Source organism: Suncus etruscus, chromosome 8 (assembly GCF_024139225.1).
Source record: "Suncus etruscus isolate mSunEtr1 chromosome 8, mSunEtr1.pri.cur, whole genome shotgun sequence".
Classification (NCBI taxonomy): Eukaryota; Metazoa; Chordata; class Mammalia; order Eulipotyphla; family Soricidae; genus Suncus; species Suncus etruscus.
The window spans coordinates 41,889,536-41,914,270 of record NC_064855.1 but is presented as its reverse complement, the minus strand read 5'-3'; the positions used below and the strand labels follow the sequence as shown (position 1 = coordinate 41,914,270).

At 40.6% G+C, this 24,735-nt stretch overlaps 1 non-coding gene and 2 pseudogenes across 1 annotated transcript; all 3 read right to left on the bottom strand.

Annotated features, from left to right (window-relative positions):
* Nucleotides 1-3,034: 3,034 nt before the first annotated feature.
* LOC126015917 (coiled-coil domain-containing protein 34-like) lies at nt 3,035-5,988 on the bottom strand (annotated as a pseudogene).
* A 1,181-nt stretch (nt 5,989-7,169) lies between these two features.
* Nucleotides 7,170-24,735, bottom strand: part of LOC126015916 (ribosomal RNA processing protein 36 homolog) — a 42,135-nt pseudogene continuing 24,569 nt past the window's right edge.
* On the bottom strand, nt 12,431-12,644 carry LOC126016839 (small nucleolar RNA U3). The gene has a single exon (XR_007498531.1). It is a non-coding gene; the product is annotated as a small nucleolar RNA U3 (small nucleolar RNA).

Genomic DNA, 24,735 nt, shown 5'->3' with positions numbered 1-24,735 from the left:
CTGGACAGTACAGAGAAGAAGGATGAGAGCTCCACATAGCACTGGGTTCCTAGGATCTCTCTCGGGGTTTTTAGGGTTTCTCTAGGGGTTCCTGCAATCACAGCTACCCTTTAATTCCAGAGCTAATCTCATCTCATCTTCTCATTCTTTCTTTGGGCTCAGGCGGCTTCCAGGGCTGGAGAGGTAAGTTTATAGTTGTGGAGCTTACAGACTCAGAGGGTGGGGTAGCCTGGGGTTCATTAATCACGTGAAAGAATGAAAACTCAGAGATAAATATGTGTCTTCAAGACTGTACATCCAGGGGGAACCTTGTGTCTGAGTGTAAAGCCTTACAACGGGCTCCTTTTCAGCCTCAACGGCAACTTTTTCCCACTTTGCATCTCAAAGACACTACCTGAATCTGATGCTGATGTCTGTGTGCCATTGCTCAGATGCAATATTCCAAAGACCAATTTTGGCCTTTGGAATCCATGCTGTTGGCCACAGAACTGGGAGGTACTTCCCAGAAGAGAACAGAAGGAGTCCAGAGTCAGGAGACTTTCCATTGCTTTTTTTCACTGCTTCCTTCTAGGAATGGCCATGACTGGGTGCTGGCTATTGCAGACCCATCTGCATCAGAATGTCTAGGAGAGCTTGCTAAGATGCTGATACTAGGTTTAATTCCTGGACATATATTCCTAATGATATACAAGTAGGCAATTTCTATTTTTGAAAATGATTTTTTGGTGAACTGGAGAAATGGCTAAAGGTACTGAGCACATGCTTGGCACATGGGCATCCTGGGTCCAATTCCCAGTCATGCAAGGTCCTCAAAATCCTCTAGCTGGAGGATCCCCTGAACACCATAAGGTGTGACTCAAAAACAACAACAACCACCAAAAAATAAGCAAAACAAAACAAAACAAAACAAAAACAACAACCCAACAAACCAACTTTAAAACATTAGCAAAATAAGAGCTGAAGCAGAGTGGCGCAAGGGTTGAGGCATTCTGCCTTTGTCCGTGCTAGCCTAAGACATTTGATCCCCCAGGTCTCTTCATATGGTCCCCAATGCCAGGAGCAATCTTCTGAGCACATATCCAGGAGTAACCCCCTGAGAGTCATCAGGTGTGGCCCAAAAACAACCTCAGCTACTCTCTCTCTTAGCCCATGACTTAAGGAAGCTCTTTTAAGGAAACTTTCCACTTTGGAAAGTGAATAGGGAAAAGAGAATAAGCTTACATGAGGAATGCTCCAATTTTCAGAAGCCAATGTGGTTGCAAAACAGCATCAAAATGAATCTTGTCCCTTTTATGCTTTAAAGAATACAATTCCCACTTTCTATTTAACAACGGTGTCATAAAGAATTGTTGTTTGATTCTAATTAGTACCAGTCATTCCCCTGTTAGATAGTAATTTATATGACTGTATCATCATGTATTCAAATAAAACTCTGGCACCTGTGTTTTCAGCAGGACATAAAGCTAGAAGGTTCCATTTCTCCTGAGCTCTTTTGAAGAGCGTTGCCCAGGACCATGGGTTAGAATTTGAGTATGACTCTACTGCCATCTTCTGGGAAATCGAAGTTTGTCTATTTACACCTAGAATATTGATTCCAAAATTTATTATCCCTGAGATTATAGAACTGAGAATACCAACTTGTGCCTGTGTAGGATGGGGGTAAATAAAGTATAATGGAAGTGACTTTGAGTGGAGGATCTAGGACACATTGGTGTTTGGTAAAAAGAGCTAACTCTATGCCTCCAAAACATCACTATGAGTAAACACACAGTAGAGGAATGCTGGTGCTGAGGGAGGGAGTTGGGACCAAAGCTGATCTAGGATAGTGGTGGCAGGTCATGGGCCCTTTGATAGTGGTGCTGTGCAGCCATTTTGTACACGCACTACTAGAAAAATAACTGTAACTATATTACCTAAACTATAAACTAAAGAGGAAAGAAAACATAGAATTCTGAACAAAATTACTGTGGAACTATTTTTGGATAAGAAAGTAATGTACTGTGAATAAAATTATTTATACTATCTGGGCCGAAAAGATAGCATAGTGGTAGGGTGTGTGCCTTGCATGTAGCCAATTCAGGACAGATGGTGGTCCAAATCCCGGCATCCCATGTGGTCTTCCATGCTTGCCAGGAGCAATTTTGGAATAAAGACAGACCTTGAGATCAGTGGAATGACTTGAGTATTCAGAGAATGTTCCCCAGACATACAATCAATTAATCTTTGATAAAGGGGAAAAATGCAAAACGAAGAAACCGGAGCGGTGGCATAGTGGTAGGACGTTTGCTTTGCACGCAGCTGACCTAGGATGGACCACAATTCAATTCCCTGGCATCCCATTTGGTCCCCCAAACCAGGAGTGATTTCTGAGCACAAAGCTAGGAGTAACCCCTGAGCATTTCCAGGTGTGGCCCCAAAACCAAATCAAAATAAAACAAGAAAAGAAATAAAAAATGGAGCAATGAAAGCCTCTTCAACAAATGGTGTTGAGACAACTGGTCAACCACATGCTAAAAAGTGAACTTAGATCTCCATCTGACACCATGCACAAAGGTCAAGTCCAAATGGATTAAAGACCTTGATATTAGACCTGGAGCCATAAGGTATATAGAAGAACACACACTCCATGGCATTGAGATAAAAAGCATCTTCAAAGAGGATACAGCACTGTTCAAACAAATGGAAGTGGAGACAAACTGTTGGGACTATATTAAGCTGAGAAGCTTCTGCACCTCAAAGAAAATAGTGACGAGGATACAAAGGCCACCACAAAAATGGGAGAAAACTATTCATCCAAATCCCCATCAGAATAAGGGGCTAATATTCTAGATATATAAGGTACTGACAGAACTTAACAAGAAAAAAATCATCTAGCCCCATCAAAAATGTGGAGAAGAAATGAACAGACAATTCCTCAAAGAAAAATTAAAATGGCAAAAAAGACACATGAAAAAATGGTCCACATCACTAATCATCAGAGATAGAAATCAAAACAATGATGTACCACCTTGAAATTATTTTTTGTTGTTTCCTTCTTTTCTTTGTATTTTAGCTTGCCACTGTTTTTCTTTCTTTTCTCTTTCTTTTCATATTCTTCAACATTTTTCTTTAACCATTCTTGATATTTTCTCTTTTGCTTTTTCCTGCAAATATTTTCATTTCTTCTTCTGCCTTTTCCTCCATTTTAAATTTTTTTGTTCCCTTATTTTTTCTTTTTTCTTTATTCTTCTTCTGAACCCATTCCTTGTGCTTTTCTTCAGAAATTATCTTTCTTTTATTGCATTCTTGCATTTCTTTGATCTTTTCTAACTTTTGATTTAATTGCTCTATAGCTTTCTATTGCAGACAGCCACATTCTTCTTTCTCCTTGCCCAAAAACTGCAGTTTCCATGGTGTCAATCTGTTATCTTCTAAGCACTCTAGTTTCTGCTCTTGGTTATCTTCTGATTTAGGCACATTACTGGAGAACCCCTGTAAATCCTTTCCTTTTGAACTCTCCACCTTGGCCTCTGAAGGGCTTCTTGGTCTGTGCCTTCTTTGTTCTCCCTGTCACCGTTGTTGTCAAATGGGAAGCCTTTGTGGCTCAGGGGAGACAACAGCGACAAGGTAGAATTGGCAGCTAGTCCAATGTCACCATCTCCTGCCCATGGGAGCGAGCCCCTGACAACAGAGGAGCTCGAGAACAGCCAAGATTAAGAACATGGTTATGCAGTCCTTCAAAATTTCGTGGTTGCATGAAGGTGGAGTAGCCTCCTATCTTCCCGCCACCCACATCTAGCCTGCCAAGATCAAACCCTTCATCAGAGTGACTTTGGATCTCTCTAAGCACCACTGTGGGTGCAGATCCTAATGCAAGGGAAAATAAAAATTAAAATGGGTACTTGAGCAAATCATCAAAAGACCAAATGACTGAAATAAGTCTTCCTCTCCACCCTGATTATGGTGTCCAAGACAGCCTTTTGTTTTTGTAAAATCACCCTTGAATGTATTTTAATTTTCTTTTTTTTTAAATTATTTTTATTTAAGAAAGAGGACAGGGTAAAGTTAAAGTGGAAGCCCAATCACCCATAAGCAGAATTCTCGGTAGACCCATCGATGATATCCCAGCCTTGATCTTTCAACCAAAGAAAATTAAGAAAAACAAAACTGAACCCATGTACAATACAATTAATTTGTCCCTCAAATCCCCAGTTGTATTACATACTATTTCTTAGCAGCACACAATATAATCCAAAGAGATTAGACTTATGTAACTCCTTAAACATTGAGGGCAAAGTACATTTATCTAGTTCCATGCACATGCTTACTAGTTTAAGTTAACCTCAAAAGTTTTAGTGGGTTGTTTTTCTTAAGGATTGGAGTCAAGGGAAAATAGTAAAATATGGTGTTAGAGTGGCATTTGTTTGCATAGGCCCACCAAAATATAAGGGACATGGAAAGAAAAATTATGGTCTAAATACAAGGAGACCCTACCCCTAAAGTTTCCTGGCACAGGACTGACTCTAGGCTCCAGGCAAACTAGTTTGTCCAATTCAAGTCATCGTATGTAGTGGCAATACACCTCCATTCCTCACATAGTCTCTGTTGTTGGTATCATGGTTCTGTATTAAAGGTCCTGGGAGTCCTGCATATCCCATATTGCAGTCAGGATGGTGCAGAGCATCCTCTCGTTTCACCTCACACTTAAGGGGCACTAGAGAGAACCATGTCCTGTAGAGCAGGTCATTGTTGTTGTCAAGTCTTCTCAGTGTAAACGGAAGTCTCTTTTTAGGAGGTCGATGTCAGACCCTTGGTAGTGTCTTTCCTGGTAGAGGATTGCTTCCAGGTGTTTCTATTAAAGACCTTGGATGTTTCGTAGATAGCTTGCCTGGTTCTGGCGTGAATGGAGGATGCCCATTCTTCTGAGGCCTGTGCCAGGTCATTATATCAATGTTCAGGGTGTAAGGTACATTGTACTGAAATTTATTAGATAAGAACTTATCTGTAGGTATAGTATTTTCCTATTTTAATGTGTCTATGCAAAGAAGGATCAATGCCATAAAGCATTATTGGTGCATCTGGAGGCAATAGGAACAAGACCAGCAATTTCCATGACATAGTTCAATCATAGGCATTAAACTGAGGGACAGTTCCACCAACAATCCTTATTGAACAGCTTACAAAGAAAAGACAAGATGAAAAGTGGATAGAAACATCATGGAAGAAGAATATAGAGAGAGTTACAGCCGTTAAAGAAAATATACATAAAATATTCAAAAGATATATGTGTTCAATTTATGTCCTTCTAAATAGTTCTGGGATTGTTAGATCCACTGTATGTCTTTGGTCTGAGATTAGAACTGTGTATTATTGAAGTTAAGAAGGGTAAATCGGGGGTACTGATGGTTGGGAGGAGTATACTTTCGTGCAGGGGCGCTAGCCCCTGCGCGGTTTGCATCATGTTGAATAGTATGAAATTGCCAGTGACAGCCTGAGTATAACTGACCAGCTATCTGCCACCCCACAGATCAAACACCACCCCCCAAGCCAATCTCAGGAGCTCAAGCCCCACCCTAGGCCAATCTCCGCAGCTGGCCTGGGAGTGGGGAAAACCCAGGGTGCCCCATCAGGTCCTCCCAGAAACCCACCTGGAGATCCGGAGGAAAGGGGGAGGGGGGGTCGGGTGACCCAGGTCCGGGCCCCCCTCCCCTAGGCCGGGCCAAATGGCCCCTGGCACATACGGAGGTCTGCCAGGAGCCAGCCCGTGCCGGCTGAAAATCCTGCCCCAGGAAGGGAGGAAGGCCCTCCCAGGCCCAAAGGACCAGAGCTCAAGACCCACCCGTATTTTAATTTTCTTATTGAAACTATTGTGATTTACAAAGTTCTTCATAGTTGGGTTTCAGACATAGAATGTTTCAGGGCCAATACCACCACCACAGTTGATATTCTTTCACCAATGTTCCCAGAGTACATCCCAAGCTCCCCAGCTTGCCAGCATAACAGGTCCATTTTAAGTTTTGATTGTTAAAGTTTGGGACTCATGATTACATTGCTGTAGACTCTAGTTTGGATATTTAGTTCTGGCCTTTCTTAATGCCACCACTTTGCCCCGTTCCCTTTCTTTACAATTTGTATTTCTTCCTCCTTGCTATATCTGGGACCTAGATTGTTCTTGACAATTTCCATTTAAACCACTGCATTTCTTCATGCAGTTATTCTAAACACCACATATAAATGATACCATTCTGTATTTATCCTTTTTATTCTGGCTTACTTCATTTAATATAATATCTTTCAGTTCCATCCTTATTGCAGAAAATTGCATGATTATACAACATTCCTTACAGCTATGTAGTATTGAATGTCTGTTCTTAATGAATTAGGGACTTATTTTCTATGCTATGTCTAATGTGGTAGCAGAGATCTATTAATGAAACTATCACTGACATCGTGATTTGTCATTCACCAGAGATGGTGACAGGTAATGAAAATGTTCTTATTGGCAATGAGCTCCCAAGAAAGGGAAAGAGGGATGAGTGAGTTGCATGCAGGGGACTCTGCAACTCATCATCTATTGCCCTAAGAGAATGCTCATGAGAAAAAAACTATCACTTAAAGCAGCAAGACATAATGACTTCAAAACAAAGGCTTTTTTTAAGGTTGAGTCACCCTCTATTTTTTGCTTTTTGGTTTCTGGAACACCTGGTAGTGCTGGGGTAGGAAGGCACTCCCAGCAATGCTCAGGGGAATGTAGTATTGGGCTCAATCCTGGGGCTCCTGAATGCCTAGCCAGTGATTTTAGCCCACAGACTTATTCTTTGAAAGATTGTTGGTGCCTTTTGTTTTAAGTAGGAGGAGTTTCTGCCCTGGGTAGGAGACTCCTACATCTACACAGATGACTGGCTAAACAGAGCAGTTTTGTACACTCTGCCCCAATCCCTCCAAAACAGAACAAGATGAATGAAGTGGTTTATGAACTGGTTCCTACATTAGGTCCCAGCCATGGGAGCCCCTGGCAGACGCTAAGCCTCAAGGCCACGCTGAGGCCTCTTTCTGTATCAGCATCATTTTATAATGAAGGCAGGGGGGAACATAAGGACATGATGAACCAGAGTTAAGCCCAGAGCTCCTCTTCCTGAGTGGCACACTCCTAGTTCTGTCCAGGCACCCTTTGTCTTTTCTCAGGCAATCTAGTTCAAGGGCTGCTGTGAACAGGAAAGGTCAGGCCAAGCCCAAGTTTGCCAGTCCTGCGGCAGCGGCAGAGCTGGAGGCAGGTCTTGGCCCTCTTTGCTGAAAGGGAAATGTCCCTTTCCTTGCCTGCATTCTTCTGCCTCTTTTGACTCAAAAAACTCTCCAGCTTCTTGCTGCGTTTCAGTTCCTTGAATTTCTCGGCTAGGACCAACAGACACAGCTCGGATTTCTTCAAGAAATATGTCTGATGGCCCAGCTGGATCTGAGTCCGCCGCTCCTGCTTCAGGGACAAGCGCAACTCCAGCTGTGGCAGTTCTTGCTGCTCAGTTCGCTGGAGCAGCTGCTGCAGTTTCTTATGTTCCTCCTCTGAACGGTGCTTCTTCAGCTACTTTTTCACTAGCCCTTTCTCTTTGGAGCGAATGCCATCCAGGAATTGGTATGTTTTGTCAAACACCTCAGGATTTTACTTCCCGGAGAGATCGTCAAATCAGGGATCACGGCTACCTTTTACTGGCAGGCACACCTTGGTGCAAAAATGGCACTTAGCTTGTTTTACCTCTAGAGGCCTGTGCTTCTCTGTGACGCATGCAGCCTGTACAGGTAGTCTGGACCCTTGCTTCTTCGTGCTGCTTGCAGCTACATATGTCTTTGTGCCCACTTGTTTCTGCAATTCCAACAGCTCCTCAAACGGCATGTGTGATGAGTCCTCATTCTGCAGCAGGTCCGGGTCCGCGCCTGGGGCTCTCGGCAAGGGCCTGGCAGGCCTGTGTGGGTCCCCAGGACACACAGAGCTATTTCCGCCGACCGGCTCCCACCCTGCCCCTTCAGGCCCCAAACTTATTTTTTATTGAATAGTTGAAGAGGAATACAACAGTTGAGAGTTACAGGGATTTTCTTTTTTTTTTTTCCTGTTAATTTTTTTTTAAATTTTTATTGTGACCAAAGTGCATTACAAATCTTTCACTGCATCATTTATGGTACATAGTGACAATGAATGAGGGGCATTCCCACCACCAGTGTTGTCCTCCCTCTGCCTCTGTTCCCAGTATGCATCCCATATCTCCCTCCTTTACCCCCAGAATGCTAGTGCAACTGGTCTCCACTTTTCAGCTTGTTGTAGATTGAGCATCCATTCCACCGTCATTGGAGATAAAAAGGATAAGAAAAAAATTTGGTGACAACTACCAAAAAAAGAAAGAAGAGAGAGAAAAAGAAAAGAAAAGAAAAGAAAAATGGAAGAAAAAGAAAAATATGGACTGGGCAAATAAAAATAAAAATAAAAATAAATCTCTAAATAACCACAAGAGTGAAAAAGAAAGAGAAAAGTGGAAGAAAAAAGAGAAGGGAAAAAAAGTCAAAAACTAATAAATCAAAACAAAACAAGAAAAAGTATGGGTGCTGGAGTGGCAGGGTTTAGAGTTCCCCCCACTTTTTTTTTTTTTTTTTTTTTTTTTGTATAGGCACAGTAAGCATTGGGGAAGAAAGGGAATTCCCATGGCCTAAGAGATTCAGGGTTTCTCCATCCTTGAAGCATACCATTATGGGATCAATCCCTGGTTCCATATATACTCATTATCCCATCCCAAAGGCTTTTTTGTGATGCCAGGAAAGTTTCTTCTCGGTTGTGTGTGAGAAAATCAAGCCACTGTAGCTAGCAATCTTGGTATTTGCGCGGGTTACAGGTCAGGGTCTAGATAGAGTCTCTAGGTTCTAGAGGTTCCTATCCATCGTTGTTGTCTTGTCGTGTTCAGTCTTCTGTAACACTTGCTCCCTGTTTTCGTTCAGTTCCTAGGCTGAAGCCTGGATATTATGGATCCAAAGGTTCTGCTCAGTCTCTGTTGTCCAAGTTGGACCTCTGCAATAAGACATCTTGTTGTTGTTGTTGTTGTTGTTTTATGTGTCCTGGGCTACAGCCTAGGGTGGGGTTTTCCTTATTAGGTTCTGTTCAGTCACGGTTGTCAAAGTCAGTTTTTTGTTGTTGGTGCTCTTAATTTTCACAGTTCACAGGACGATATCTCTTCTGATTTCCATTTAGTGCTAGGTGATGTGATAGGACAGACTGGTCTTAGGTCAAGTTTTCCTTTCCTCGTTGTCATATCAAAACTGGCACAAGTTGGTGCCAGAGCAGTGTTATAAATCTCCCAATGGAGCTTAGTTCCTGGTGGTGTTGCCCGAAGCTGTATCATTTCTACGTCAGGGATCTGGGGTTTGGGATTGGACGAACACTGTCTAATCTCCTGGGGACTGCGTTGTATCCACATGACACATGTTCAGGATAGGAGATACCCTTCTGCTATAAAAAGTGAGTTCTTCTCCCTAGAAGATAAGATCTTGTTTCTGTGTCTATGTCTCATAATGCAGCAAAGCATCTCTCAAACTCAATTCCAAGGCCTGTGAATCAAAAAGTACCTTGGCTTTTACTCCCCACAAGAATATATCAAAAGACCTAATTGGGAGTCTTATATTGCCTATGGAAGCTCAATACCTGTATAACAATACATCTTAAGATGTGTATTCCTAAATATACAGGTAGCCTCCTCCACCACTTGTTTTATTCGAATACCTTTTCTTTTTAACTCAGTTTTATTTATTTGTTCTATTTTAATATATACATTTTTCTCTATCCTTACCATTTTTGGTGCTGCTTGGTACAAAAAGCCTTGACTGGAATAAAATCTCAGAACAAAACCAGACGACAGAGACTGTGTGTGCAGCCTGTCATCCTTACCCAGAATAGCATCAGCAACACAGTATGATGCCATACTTTTTTGTATGGGCACAGTAAAAAAAAGGGGGAAACTACAGGGATTTTCTAATTAAAGGGAAATACCGGAGTATGCTACACAAAGTTAAAAACTGAAATAGACACAAGTTTTTCATTGGGGATGTGGGGAGAAAGAAATTCTCATCACTGCTGGTGGGAATGCTATCCCAACCTTTCTGGAAAACAATATGGATATTTCTCAAAACACTGGAAATTGAGCTCCCTCCCATATGATCTAAAAATACCACTCCTAGAGTTATATTCTAGGAACACAAAAACACAATACAAATATGCCCATGGCAGCACTGTTACAATAGCCAGAATCTGGAAACAACCCAGATGCCAGACAACAAATGAGTATCTAAAGGAACTTTGGTATATTTACACAATGGAATACTACACAGGTGTTAGGAAAATGAAGTCATGAAATTTTCCTATAAATAGATGGAGTTTGAGATTATCATGTTGAGTGAAATGAGTCAAAGGGAGAGAGATAGACACAGAATAGTCTCACTCATCTGTGGGGATTTAAGAAAAATAAAAGACAATATAGTAATAATACCAAGAGACCATAGAGATGTGGACTGGAAACACAAGCCCATGATGTAAAGCTTACCACAAAGACTGGAGAATGCAGTTAGAGAAATAATTACACTAACAAGTACCATGACAATGGTAGTGTGAGAGAAAAATAAAATGCTAGTTCTGAAAACATGCAGGGATGGGGAAGGAGGGAAATGGGGAACATTGGTGTTGGGGAAAATTTACACTTGATGAACGGTGTTGTTCATTTGATGACTGAAACCCAACTATACCTTTTTTGTAACCATGGTGCCTAAATAAATAAATTATTAAAAGAGTTTTACATAAAATAAAAACAAATTAATAAATTATAGAATAAAATGGTAGTGACCAAATGGAGAATAGAGCTAGGAGGTAATTAGGTAGGTAGATAGGGGTTTCAATGAATGGTGATGGATGAAAACTAGACATTTATGGGCATTATAGTCAAAGAAAAAGATGTCAAACTATAGTGCTGTGTACTTGCAACTAATATAATATTGTAAATCATATATAATTCCGTAAGGTCTTATTTTAAAAGTTTTGTTTATTTGTTTTGGGGCTACACCCAGCAGTGCTCAGGATCTTCTCATGGCTCTGCACTCAGGTCACTCCTGGGGACCTTTGGGATTCCAGGGATTGAACTCAGGTTAGCCACATGCAAAGCAAGCACCTTTCTGTGTTGTTTCTTTAGCTACTTTTAAAAAGTTTGAAGGGTACAAGAAAGATCTGCTATATCAAATACAATGAGAATACATGATAGAAATAAAGACCAAATAATGTGAATTTTGGGATCTGGTGCCTTTCTTCATGAAAGCAATTTCCACTCCCCTGAAGTTGGGGGTATAATTAATATAGTAAAAGGTGGAAGTATGAATGGGAGAGGAGAAGAAAATGATTACTCACTTCAAAGCATAATAGGAAGACTGTGGAAGAGATATTACAGATGTTTCAGTGCTCCCAAGTTGGGAATTTTTGCTAAGAAGGGAAGAGGAAGCTCTGAAGTGCTGAACCCAGAGCTCTGCTGTTTGAAATATGCCTACAGTGCCACTGTAGAACTTTGGAGATTCCCACAAGGGCCTATTTCTTGGTGTCATGTGCCAGGGCAACTCCTGCTTACAGACATTTAGACTCTTATGTGTAGAAAATAAGGACATTGTGGGATTGAGGTGACATGACATTGAGGTGCCCCATTGAGGTGTCATGGTCATCCTGAGTACTCTTAAGGATCTATGGAGTGACTCTAAGGATCTGTGTAGTAGATTTCAAAGATGATATATGTTTATTTCTGACTCAAGATGTCCCAAACTGCATACTAGATTGGGAAGTGATGTCTACTCTAGGCAGTGATTCAGATATAAGAGACCCTGAGGTATGTGCCTCTATCTTTCACTCATGGCTTTTATCATCCACGGGGTTGGCTGGCTGAGGAAGAACAGCACTGAGGCTTGACACAGGAAGATTCTATGGTACCTGTTGGATGGGGCATCCATTCTGCTCACCTGACCTAATCCAATGGAGTCTGGGTAATACAACAAATTTATTTGCCTAAAGGAGAAGAAATGAGTTTGGTGAACAGCAAGTAGTAATTCTTATCCTGGTAAGATACTAAATGAAAGAATGAACCAAGCCCTACAATGAAGCTGAGTTCATATAGCTTGAGTGCTCTTGTGAGGTTCTATCCTCTGTCACCTTACACTAGAAAGCTGTGTTGAAACTATGGTGGTGTTTCCTGGAGGTCTGCCCCTTACAGGGAAATAAAACTAAATTCTAAATTTTCAAATATATTCTACTACACTTAGAATCCTCAGAGTAGTCCTGCAGAAAGGGAGGGGTCCCCAGGACCAATATTTGTGTTGGGGCCTAATATTTATTTTTTCCTACATTTATTTATTTATTTATTTATTTATTTATTTATTTATTTATTTATTTATTACTACTCAGACTGCATCCTCTCCTTCTACCCTTTTCAGAGAAAAAGGAGAACGATCATCAATGGCAAGAGGCAGCCACAGAAGCGACACCTAGAGCCAGCTTCACGCTCAGGAGAGGACGCTCTGGCTCCTCCTCGTGGCTTCGGGTGCTCTACATGATCAGAGAAACTTCTCTAGTCACATACTATAGAAATGATCCCTGAAAGTATAGTCTTTTTTTTTTTTTTTTTTTTTTTTGGTTTTTGGGCCACACCCGGTAACGCTCAGGGGTTACTCCTGGCTATGCGCTCAGAAGTCGCTCCTGGCTTGGGGGACCATATGGGACGCCGGGGGATCGAACCGCGGTTCGTCTCCTAGGCTAGCGCAGGTAAGGCAGGCACCTTACCTCCAGCGCCACCGCCCGGCCCCTGAAAGTATAGTCTTTATTTTTTTTTTAATTTTTTAATTTTTGGTTTTTGGGTCATACCCAGAGGCATTCAGGGGTTACTCCTGGCTTTTCACTCAGAAATCTCTCCTGGCAAGCTCAGGGGACCATATGCCAGGAATTGAACCCAGGTCCATCCTGAGTCGGCTGCATGCAAGGCAAACACCCTACCACTGTGCTATTTCTCTGGTCCTGGGGCCTAATATTTAGAATAAATTGATGTGGCATCTGCCCAAGCTCCAGATTAAATGGGTTGTTTGGATAGTCTATCAAGAATGTTATGACAAGTTCAAAGTACCATGCTTCTTGAAGCTTTACATTTCCATTTGTTTGGATCCCTTCCTGGTATTAGAACTAATAATGGATTTTGCTCCCAAAGGGGACCTGAATTGAAGGAGTCTGGTGTAGCTGAAGAACCTTGTTGTGGAGCAATCTCTGTTGTTAAATAGTGACCCCATGATACAGGGGTTGTTGTTGTTGGTGGTGTGGTGGTGGTGGTGGTGGTGGTGGGCACAGATGGCTAAACCTCAAACTTCACTACTTTGCATGATCTCATGCATCTCTTCCTTGGCTAGGTCCTCATATCATACTCTACCAATTGAATTCCCCTCATCTGCCTCTGACTTCATCTGACCTGCTAGGAAACCAAGCTGTATGAAGAGAGGAAACCCCTGGTAGGCCAATACAGAACCCTTAGCAGGCTGTCATCTGTCCTTTTATGCTGAGCCAATCAGATTTCTCCTTCAATAGGCAGAATCTCGCTCCGCTCAGCTCCAGGAACTAGAAGTCCTTTAGATCTATAGTCCAGAATGGTTATGAGAACAATGACAGTAGAGCTCATGAGTGAAGAGTTCACTAGCTCTTGTGCTGGCTCTCCATTGATGGAAGAATGCTCTGGATCTGGGCACATGGATTTTGCAGGAAAGTAGACCTGGAACTAGCTCTGGGTGGTTTCTCAGCTCCACTCCCCAGTGCCAATGGGCAGAGGATACCTCCTCCTGTCCTGGTTTGAGAGCCAAGATCTCCCTCTCCATCAGCCCACTCTGGTCTGAGGTTTGTGACTTCTAGGAATATAAGATCAGATGTTTCTGGATAGGAAGTTCTGAGTAAAACTGCCTTTTTATTTTTATAATATTTAATAATAAAATTTAATAATTTAATAATATTTAAGAATAATAAATTTTAATAATAAGAATAAAACTAAAATAATAATATTGTGGGGCCAGAGTGATAGCACAAAAGGTAGGGCACTTGCCTTACATGTGGTCAACTTGGGTTCGATCCCCAACATACCATATGGTCTACAAAGCCTACCAGGAGTAATTTCTTTTCTTTTTTCTTTTAATGCCCTACTGCTGTGCTACTGCTCTGCCTCAGGATCTTGTCTCTTAATTCAATTTTCTTTTTTTTTGTACAAAGTTTATTATTTAGCATTTTATATATAAGAAACCCTTCACCAGTGCAACATTCCCATCACCAATGATCCAAGTGTCCCTCCTCCCCACCCCAACCCTGACTGTGCTCTAGACAGGCTTTTTACTTCTCTCATTCAGTCACATTTTGTTATGATAGTTCTCAGTATAATTATTTCTGTGACTGCACCCATCACTCTCTGTGGTTAGCTTCATGTCGTGAGCTGGATCTTTCAGTCCTTCTCTCTCTTGTCTCTGAGAATAATTACACAAATGTCTTTTATTTTTCTCAAAACCCATAGATGAGTGAAACCATTCTGTGTCTATCTCTCTCTCTGACTTATTTCACTCAGCATAATAGATTCCATATACATCCATGTATAGGAAAATTTCATGACTTCATCTCTTCTGACAGCTGCATAATATTCCATTGTATATATGTACAGTTTTTTAGCCATTCATCTATTGAGGGGCATCTAGGCTGTTTCCAGAGTCTGGCTATTGTAAACAGCACTGCAATGAATATAGGTGTGAGGAAGGGATTTTTGTATTGTATTTTTATGTTTTTAGGGTGTATCCCTAAGAGTGGTATAGCTGGATCGTATGGGAGCCCAACTTCCAGCTTTTGGAGGAATCTTCATATTGCTTTCCATAAAGGTTGGACTAGACAGCATTCCCACCATCAGTGAATACAAGTTCTTTTCTCTTCACATCTCTGCCAGCACTGCTTGTTCTCAAATTCTTTGTAATGTGCACCAATCTCTGGTGTGAGATGGTACCTCATAGTTGTTTTGTTTTGCATCTCCCTGATGATTAGTGATGTGGAGCATTTTTTTAAAGTATCTTTCATACTCCTCTACCTTCTGGCACTTCCTACTCATTGAACACTTTAGCAGAATTTTTTTTGGTTTATTTTTATAATCAGCATCTTGCAATAACAATTTTCCCAGGGTGGTTGTTGTGATTGATCTCCATCATAGCTCTTCCTGTTCACTTAATGACATTTATATGACTTCATATTTTTTTTGGTTATACTCACCTTTGGGTATGTGATCACCCTGTCCTGCCCACATCCATCCTCAAATGTTTCCCTAGACAGTCCTGAGCATTTTGTTGGATGGGGGATGCTTCTCACTAAGCCCTTCCTCAAGCTTCCATCCAGATTGCCCCAGATGTAGGGCAGAAGATAAAGTGGATGCTCTTTTCAGGATAAAGGCTTTCAGAGTCATACACCTCTGATGATGCATTCCACAAGTGATGTGAATCACATGGTTGTTATTTTTTGTTTTGTTTTGGTGGGAGGGGATGATATGAAAAATTTGAAGACATGGTTCCTTTAGGTACATTGGATGCATAGAAGAGTCCTTTCCTCCAGGTTGGCAGCAAATTTTCTCTTTAGGAACTAAATTCATGTTATATGTCATCCCCCATGTTCCAACATGCTGAGTACATCTCAAAAGTACATTTGATACTGATATTTCTCAGTGTTTCTTTATTATATTTTTTTGTGAGAATGTCACAGCTAATGATGCTCAGGGGGTCACTCCTGATCCTGAGCTCAGGGATTTTTACTCCTCAAAAAACTGGGGAATCATATAAGGTATGGTTGTGGGTTGGCTGTGAACAAGGCAAGTGACCTACCACCATACTATCTATGCTCCTGTAGTATCTAGAAGAACCTCCTGTCCCAAGAACATAACAGTGATTTTTTTTTATCACAGGCAACACTTATTCGAGCTGAATGACACTTGCATTTGCTCACTACACTCAGGGCCTCTGCAGCTGCCAGTGTCCTCATGTCTTTGCCTCACATTCTTGTATCTGCTTAGCCCAACCCCCAGAAATCACTCTTGACCTCCTTTCTGTGTTGGCATCTGTTAGGGAAAGAGGGAGTTGGATGAACATTTTATTGTTGCATGCTTACCTTAAAAAAGCTTGATATTTTTTCAGTATTGGCTGTGTCTTGGGCCATAAGCATCTCCTATATATAATACACTAAGACTTGCCTTTTGCATTGTTGACTGTGCACCTGACATAGTAATTCATTTGATTCTCACAGATTTACTCCCAAGTACTGCCCCCTGGTGGTTAACACAGAATATTTCTTTTTATTTTATTTTATTTTTTTTAATTTTTGTTTTGATCATGCTGGCTGACATATCTTTCACAGTAGTATTTTAGGTACATATAAACATTAAATCAAGGGAATAGCCATCAACAAATTTGTCCTCCCCCCAGCCCCATTTCCTTCCTGCAACCCATATCCCCCACCATCACCCCCCGGGCTGCTAGAGTAGGTGGTCCCTTCTTGTCTAGCTTACTATTAGTGATCATATATATCTGTTTGGTCCTGGTACCCTCCCTTGTTTCCCCCTCTATTTAAGAGGCAGAGCTAGATAATTCGAGTTATGTGGTTTTGTTTGAAGGAAAGAAAAGCAATAGAATGGGGTAAAAAATAAATAAAGAAAAGAAAAGAAAAATCAAATAAGCTGAAAATGGGAGAAGTCCTTCTAGAGGCTTTCAACCTCAGTTTGAACGAGGGCATGAAAAAGGTAATTGAAGCACCACCACAATACAGAAAGAAATATCAAATTAAATATCCAGTGAGCACTATAGCAATAAATACAAGCAACACACAATAGTCTTAGTCCTGAAATCAAACCATGTCGAAGTGCAAAAAGAAAGATAAAGATAAAATAAATAAAATAAAATTGGAGACATCAAATTCAATATTTACACCAAAATAAAGAAGTTAAAAAATAAATCAATAAATATATATGTGGATAAAGTTATTATTTTGTGCTTTTCCCCCCTGCATAGGAACAGTAACTATTGGGGATGTATAGAGGGAATTCCGTTGGCCTAGGAGATTCAGAGTTTCTCCACCCCTAAAGTATACTGTCATGGAATTAACTATAGACTCCTTGCATGATCATTTACTCTCCCCTCTGTACTTTTGTGATGTATGAAAGACTTCTGCTTCGTCATGTATGGTAAAATTAGACATCTGTATCTAAAGATCTTGGTGTTTGTACAGCTCAAGGAATGGAGCTTATGATGAAGTCTTTCTTTGTGATTCTAGCAGTTCTGCTTCTTCAGTGTTGTTTTAATCTACCTTATGTAGTTGGTGGTCTTGGTCATTATGCTGCTCCTAGGATGAAGCCTGGGATAGAGTCATTTGCTATGTTTCCAGAAGACCCGTTCAGTTGCAATAGTACTTGAAATGGAACAAAGAAAGTCTCCTCAACAAATGGTGTTGGTACAACTGGAAAACCGCCTGTAAGATACTAAAAATTGACCCATTCCTCACTCCTTATACAAAAGTCAACTCAAAATGGATTAAATACCTTGAAATTAGATCAGAATCTATGAAGTTTACTGAGGAAAATATAGGCAGAACACTCGAAGACCTATATATTAAAAACATCTTCGAGGATGGAACACCAATGGCAAGGACTTTAGAATCAAACATAAACAAATGGGACTACATCAAACTAAGAAGCTTCTGCAACTTAAAACAAGAAGACAGTTAACTGAATGGGAAAAATGTTCACACTCAACATGTCAGATAAAGGGCTGATAACCAGAATATACAAAGCACTCAAAAGCTGAGTCCCCCAAAACCAAATAAAGGCATAGAAAAATAGGGAGACAAAATGAATAGACACTTCTCTGAGGAAGACCGAAAGATGGCCAACAAACACATGAAAACATGCTCACCTTCACTCGTCATTAGGGAAATCCAAATCAAGACAGCAATGAGATACCACCTTACACCAGTGAGGATAGCTCACATCAAAAATAACGGAAACACTCTCTGTTGGCGAGGATGCGGTATGAAAGGCACTCTCATACACTGCTGGTGGGAATGCCCCCTAGTCCAACACCTATGGTGAACAATCTGGAGAGTGCTCAAGGAACTCAAAATTGAGCTACCCAGCAATCGCTCTCCTAGGTATCTACCCCGAAGTCGGAAGGACATTCATCCCAAAGTATTTGTGCACCCCACTATTTATCACAGCACTCAGTATAATAGCCAAGTCTTGGAACCAACCTCAATGTCCAATAACAGATGAGTGGATCATCAAGATGTGGTATCTATACACAATGGAATACTACATGGCGGTTAGAAATGATACAGTTATAGACTTTGCAGCAACATGGATGGACCTAGAAAATATTATGTTAAACAAAGTAAGTTAGAAGATGAAAGATAAACACAGAATGATAGCAGAATATTTCTTTTTAATAGATACCTTGAGTGGGACTCATGAATCTGATCGGAAAAGTGAAAGAAAATGATTTTAAATATAAATTCTGACCCAGGACGCCTAATTTTTGATACCAGCACCACACCTGTGTCTCTGGGTAGGGGACTTAACCTTTACTGTGCTCTCTGTAAATGAGATTAGTAATGGTACTAATTGGAAAATGGTTGGCAACTAGTTGGCAGAGATGTGAACGAGACATTCCTGAAAAGTGCTAGATGTAGCCAAGTCTCCCTGTTGCTGCTGTTGCTGTTATGATGCAATGCAGCTGTCGCACCCCCGTGTGGTCTCAGCCTGTGTGGCTCAGTGCCTCTGGTTGGATGGCAAAGTTGGCAGTGTCAGGGAGAGACATTGATCCAAGCCTGTGACCATGCTCCCAGAAAGAAGTCAGAAGCTTCCATTGCTTCTCCTCTTTTCAAAGAATGCAATTTCTCCAGAACCCATTGGAGGGTCTCCAAGTGCCATTACAGGATTTCTCCTCAAGATTATACTGCCTTTCATGGCTTCACAATATCAGGGGAGTTGACAGAGAATTCATGACTGGGTAAAGAGGTTATCAAATTACAAAGATGTCTCATTAATTGTGGAAAACGATATCCCTGAATGTCCTTCAGAATCATCAATTTTCTGTTTCATTCTTCAAATCAAAACCTTATCATGGGGCCAGAGCAATAGTACAGTGGTAAGGCGGCTGACAGAGGATGGACCCCGGTTCGAATCCCAACATCCCATATGGTCCCCTGAGCCTGCCAAGAGCAACTTCTGAGTGCAAAGCCAGGAGTATCTCCTGAGGGCCGCCGGGTGTGACCCAAAAACCAAAAACCAAACACACATACACACACACACACACACACACACACAACAACCCCTCCCACAACAACCTTCTCAGAACACAAAACCCTTACCAAAACAAAGAAAAACCAAACCAAAACAAAAAACCTTACCACACATGACCACGAGCCCCCCCCCCCAAAGCTACCTCTTAATGCCAAAATTTGAAGCTCTCTCTCCCCCCTCTTCTCTTTCTCAAGGATGTAATTTTTTCACACGAATATAATTCTGACTTTTTAAAGCTAGGAATTCTGGTTTTCATTTATTGTTGTTCTTCAGTGAGAGAATTGGTGAATGTGTTGAGAAATAACAATTAATGATCAGTAATTAATCATGTGTCAGGTTTTGGAATCAGCACTTTTTAATTTATGACTTCCCAACAACCTTGCTGGAAGGGATTGAATTATGCCATTTTTCATTTATGAATGTTATGTCTCCTTTTTATTATGAAAAATTATAAATATACAGGAAACTGAGAGGGTTGAGTCTAATAAAAAAGAACCAGCACCTGAATTTAACAAATGGTAAAGTTTGCTGTATTTACTTTGTCTACTTGTCTTTAGCAGAAAAATTTAAAGAGCTGTCTTTTCTCACCTTTATTTCAGTAGGTTAAAATAAGGATATTTCCCACACAGTATTAATGGCATTGTTGTTTATAATTTGTTTATAATTGTTTATAATTTGTCTAAGTTCTTTAATATATTTGTTCCCAAAATGTCTTTTGTACTTGATTTGCTCCTTTAGAATGCATACAAACATATTTTTCTATAGTTCTTTGGCTTCATTTTTGTATGTGTTTGATGGTAGCATACCCACCTGAGTTCAGAGATTACTCTTGACTCTGTGCCCAGAAATCACTCCTGGCAGGGCTGGAGTCAGCCCTATGCAAGGCAATTATCTCATTCATTGTACTATTTCTCTGGGCCTCTTTGACCCCAGAACAGTGCTTATACTCCCTTCTCCTTTTTAAAAATGCTATTGATGGGGCCGGTGAGGTGGCACTAGAGGTAAGGTGTTTGCCTTGCAAGCTCTAGCCAAGGAAGGACCGCAGTTCAATCCCCCGGAGTCCCATATGGTTCCCCCAAGCCAGGGGCAATTTCTGAGTGCGTAGCCAGGAGTAACCCCTGAGCATTAAAACGGGTGTGGCCCAAAACCCAAAAATAAATGCTATTGATATTTTGAAAGCACAGCATCTTGTAAAAGGTTGCTCACTAGGTTGTGAGATTATTAGTTGCATATTTAATATGAGTTTATTTATATTTAATGAGTTTATTAGCTGCATATTTAATATGTTCCCTCCATTGTCACTGACTTTGGGTTTGGTTATTAGGTATGATCACTTTTTATTTCCACTCAATGTTCATGTGAATGTTTGCTCCGAGTACCATCCACTATTTTCCCCTTAATTTTTTTTTTTTTTTGGTTTTTGGGTCACACCTGGCAGTGCTCAGTGGTTACTCTGGCTCTATGCTCATAAATTGCACCTGGCAGGCTCAGGGGACCATCTGGGATGCCAGGATTCGAACCACCAACCTTCTGGTTGCAAGGTAAATACCTTACCTCCATGCTATCTCTCACCCCACCCCATTTTTGAGGCAGAACAAGATGTTTCAAGTTCTGTGGTTATATTGGAAAAAGGGAAAAAAACTGAGAGGAGCCCATCTTTAAGCTATAAATATAGATTTAAAAGAAGAAAGAAAAATAAAACCTAACCAAAACAAGCAATGACAAGAAAGACAACTTACAAAACAAAGAAAAAGAAAAAAAAAAAGGAGGGGGCTGGTGTGGCAAGATTTTTTGTTGTTTTTGTTTGTTTGTTTCTGCATAAGCACAGTAAATATTGAGGGAATTAGAATGGAAATTCTCTTGGCCTAGGTCCTAGGAGATACAGGGTTTCTCCACCCTTGAAGCATACTGTCATGGAAACAGCTATAGGCTCTGAACATGCTCATTGTTGAGCCTCAGGGTCTTTTTTTTTGTTTTTGTTTTTGTTTTTTTTTTGTTTGTTTTTTGGGGCCACACCTGGTGACACTCAGGGGTTATTCCTGGCTATGTACTCAGAAATTGCTCCTGGCTTGGGGGCCATATGGGATGCCGGGGGATCGACCCGCGGTCTGTCCTGGGGTAGCAGGGGCAAAGCAGAGGCCCTACTACTTGCACTACAGCTCTGGCCCCACCCCAAGGTCTTTTTATGGTGCTAGGAAACATTCTGCTCAGTGTGGCTGTCAGAATTGTCCTCTGTAATTAAAGATCCTGGTATTTGCACAGGTCATAGGAAGTCTAGGGTAGTCTTTATGGATCCAGAGGTTCTGCTCTGTCACAGCTGTTATAGTCATTCCTCGTTAATGCGTAATCTTGGTTTTTGAGTAGATTCTAAGATGGAACCTAGGATAGAGTCTTTCCTTGTGGTTCCATATGTTTTATTCCATTGCGGTTGTTAAAGTCAGACCTCTGGGATTAGAGATCTTGGATTTTGCACAAATCCTTGGCCGAAGTCTAGATTAAGGTCTTTCTTTTTGGTCCCGGGAAAATTCTACTTAGTCGCAGTTGTCAAAGTCAGTCTTCTGTAGTTAGTGATTTTAGTTTTAGCACAGATCCATGGATGGATCTGATTTGATTTTATCTTACCTTATCAGTGCTTCTCAATTATTTTCTATCATGACCCCTAGAAAGAAGAAAACATTTTCGCACCCCCCCTGCATGACTGTAAATAGTATCTTTATTAAAAAACTTTAATCTACAAAACAAAAATATATAAAATAATTTGAGCTGATTTTTTAATCAGAGGTGATGTCTGGATTAGTGGCTATAATGAGAATGTTTTGCAATGCATAGCTTTTTGAAGCGGGGTTTGAAGCAGAACACAGCAATTTTCAGCTTCAGAGACATAAACATAGGGCTTAGCTAGTTAAGACAGTGTTTGCCAAGGTCAAACGGGCCCCTCTTTACGAAGCTTTGTGCCCACCCCCTGGGGCGTGCCCCACTATTTGAGAACCACTGCATAAGGTGATGAAGTAGGGCAATCTGCTCTTAGATCAAGTTGTTTCTGTTTCCTCATAGTCAGGCTGTCATATCAACTTGGTGCAAGTTGGTGCCAGAGCAGTATTGGGCAATCCCCAAGGTTGCTTGGTTCCTGGTGCTGTCGCAGGGAATTGTGTTGGTTCTATGGTTAGGATCTGGAGTTCAAGGTTGGAGATGGAGTCTAAGTTGAGTCCCCACGACAAATGTTCAGGGTGAGAGGAGACTTTGTATTATAAAATTTATGGATTCTTATCTCTAGTAGATAAGAGCTTGTGTTTTTTTTTGTTTTTTTTTGTTTTTTGTTTTTTTTTTTTTTGGTTTTTGGGCCACATCTGGCAGTGCTCAGGGGTTACTCCTGGCTATCTGCTCAGAAATAGCTCCTGGCAGGCACGGGGGACCATATGGGACACCGGGATTCAAACTAACCATCTTTAGTCCTGGATCGGCTGCTTGCAAGGCAAACGCCGCTGTGCTATCTCTCCGGGCCCAAGAGCTTGTTTCTATACATAAAATTTCCCCTCGTTTTTTAGTATGCTTATGCAAAAGGGAATGGTGCCATATTATATTGCTGGTGCATTTGGGTAAGAATGTCAGCCTATACAATCTTTGTGACCTGTTTTTGACCTGAGATTTTTATCACAGGCAGGACTTTTTAATGCTTATTCTGAAGTTCCAACTAGAAAGGCAGAAAGGGGGGCCTGTGTGATAGTGCAGTGGTAGGGCATTTTCCTTACATGCAACTGACCTAGGACATAGCTGGGTTCTATCCCCAGCATGCCATAAAACAAGAGAACCTGGAAGAAATAAATAAATTCTTGCATTGTTATAATGTTCCATGGTTGAATCAGGATAATCTAGCATATCTAAATAGGTCCATTACTACTGATAAAATTAAAATGATAATCAAAAGTCTTCCCAAAAACAAAGATCCTGCCTCAGATGGATTCAGTAATAAATTATGCCAAACTTTTCTTCTTCATTTTTTTTTTGGTTTTGGTTTTGGTTTTTGGGTCACACCTGGGCAGCACTCTGGGGTTACTCCTGGCTCTATGCTCAGAAATCGCTCCTGGCAGGCGTAGGGAACCATATGTGATGCTGGGATTCAAACCACCAACTTTCTGCATACAAGGCACTGCCTTACCTCCATGCTATCTCTCCGGCCCCTATGCCAATTTTTTTTTAACTTCAAGGTTTATTTTATAATTCTTTCTTTTGCCATTACATATACATATCACAGTATTTTTTCTTAGTCATTGTTACTAAAATTGTGTAAAATTTTTTAAATAAACAGAAATTAAGATGTAAATTAATGGACATTAGCAACATAATAACAGGATGCTCCTAGTAACTGTTGAGTTATGTTATATAAAGTAAATAACCCCTGATCCCTCAAATAACACTAACAAAAACATACTTAACATATATTAATATGATACAGCTAAAAATAGATGGATGAAAATTAGGATTGTGTGTATAAATGACTAAGCTGGTCTCTTACAAACATTACATACAATTTATTTGGCTAAGTCTTTCTGGTGAAGCTTGGTGAGGAAAATCTTTCTGGAGTGAATGTACTTGAGTTACAATTTAAAGAAGAAGGAAATAGTGGGAAGATGGGAAGAAAACTATTCCCTATATTTTAGACCTTACAGCCTTTCTAGTACAAACAATATATCTCTTTTCTTAGCCATAGGCAACCCACTAACAAGTCTTTACAACATCCCTGGTGGTGGTAAGGAACAATTTAATACAACAGCCCACCCCACAGAAATTTTCCACTCAACTTTAAAGGCTTGTCACATCTGTCCCATCAATTGGTGAGAAGAGATGAAAATAGATTCTCAAGAGCAATAGGCTTAATGCACTATCCCTGAGGTAGTAAACCATCCCACTTAGTGTAAATAGTTTTGAAACCTGGTGCTATAAGTATAAGATCCATTTCTCGTCTGTAAAAGCAAAGGCTAAAGCATATTAACTGCTATGGTTTCAAATCATCAGTAAAGTTAAAATACCAGGAGAGCAGGTGAAGATGCACCATCTGTGGCTCTGGACTTTAACCTTGGGAAGTGAATTGAATATATACCAAGACCAGTTTCTAATTTTAATTTGAGCTATTCCCACAATAACTATATTTTATATATGTTACTAGTAGTATAACCAGAAATAAAAGAAAACAGATGTATAGAACATTACACAAAATTCAAGTCATGCTATACAGTTAGAGTCAAGGCTAAAATTAAGTAAAGACAATCCATAATATGCACAAGAACTTAGTCAATCAAATAGAAAGCAAATTGGGGCCAGAGAGATAGCATGGAGGTAAGGCATTTGCCTTTCATGCAGGAGGTCA